General features: G+C 36.2%; 1 pseudogene; it reads right to left on the bottom strand.

Annotated features, from left to right (window-relative positions):
- Positions 1-798: 798 nt before the first annotated feature.
- Positions 799-917, bottom strand: LOC134963293 (5S ribosomal RNA; annotated as a pseudogene).
- Between the last annotated feature and the right edge of the window lie 359 nt (positions 918-1,276).

The following is a 1,276-nucleotide window of genomic DNA, read 5'->3' as shown; positions in this document are numbered from 1 at the left end:
ACTGCTTCATCCCAGTATCCAGTATTACAGGTCCAGTGCAGTAACCAGCTAAACTGGTGCCAGTTTAGCATTCAATCTTGATAACCTAAGTCCACCTCCCATTCCCTGCTCATGTGCAGGAACTTTATTAGGCCTACTTGTATTTGGATAGATACCGCACCGGTGTGTAGAAAATATAGTAAAATTAATCAAATAAACCAAAATTAACAGTTATAGAGAAAACAACGTTTTCCAGTTATGATTTGGCGGTGCACCCAGAGTCAATGGGGCTGCTAACAAAAACAGTGAAGAAAAAAGAGAGACTCTTTTGTGGGCGCACCCTTTACTTTTAAATGATAATATAGATATTACATGGATCAATAAGGAGAAATCTAAGTATAAAATGTAACTTTTATTAGCATCATGGAATAAAAATATATATAGTCGTCAAATAAGGTAACAATCCAATGTATGATGAAATTAGGAATTACAAAAATTATATTAATCCTCAATAACACAAATTTATGATATAAAGTAAATAAATGTTCAATTAGTAACAAGTCAATGCTGAAATTAGCATAATCAGTCCCAATTGCATAAATATAGTAAGAATGCCAAAAAAAATTATAAATCAAAATGTAAATCCTCCAGATGATGCTTGGGCTGCCGAAACTGGCTGGCCCTGTATCCGTTCAAAATCAAAGTATATTCAAGTGATAATTTTCACGCTATTTGAACAGGGGATAGAGCAGATAGGAAAAAGATAGCAGTGTGAATCTGCTGTCAGTGTTAGACCTAGAGCGTAACGGACCAATGTGAGCTCTACAACACCGGGTATTCCTCAATGGTCACCCACTAGAGTACTAACCCAGCCCGACACTGATTAGCTTCCAAGATCGGACGGCTTCGGGCGTTTCCAGTGTGGTATGATAGTAGAGGATTGCGAATGATGACAAGGACTCTGGAATCACTGATGAGAGTTCACTAAATGTATAGTATAAAGAAAAAGGTGGATCTGCTGCCAATGTTAGACAGGGATAATCCCTGAATCAATGGTGAGAGTCCACGAAAGGAGATATAAAGGATGAAACAGATAATTGTGCCTAAAAGATATTAATTCCCCACCAAAGGTTTAACAATGATAAATGCATATCAATTTTGGACAATATCTCAAATAAGATTCTTTATATAAACAAACATGAACAGGTACCAATGATAGGTAATAATAAAATCTTCACACAAATGCAAGGAACATAGTATCAGTGTTTGAAATGTAACAACAATGTTGCCAGTGCTC

This window comes from Pseudophryne corroboree, chromosome 9 (genome assembly GCF_028390025.1).
Source record: "Pseudophryne corroboree isolate aPseCor3 chromosome 9, aPseCor3.hap2, whole genome shotgun sequence".
Taxonomy (NCBI): domain Eukaryota; kingdom Metazoa; phylum Chordata; class Amphibia; order Anura; family Myobatrachidae; genus Pseudophryne; species Pseudophryne corroboree.
The sequence above is the reverse complement of the archived record's forward strand: the minus strand, read 5'-3'. Positions and strand labels throughout refer to the sequence as shown.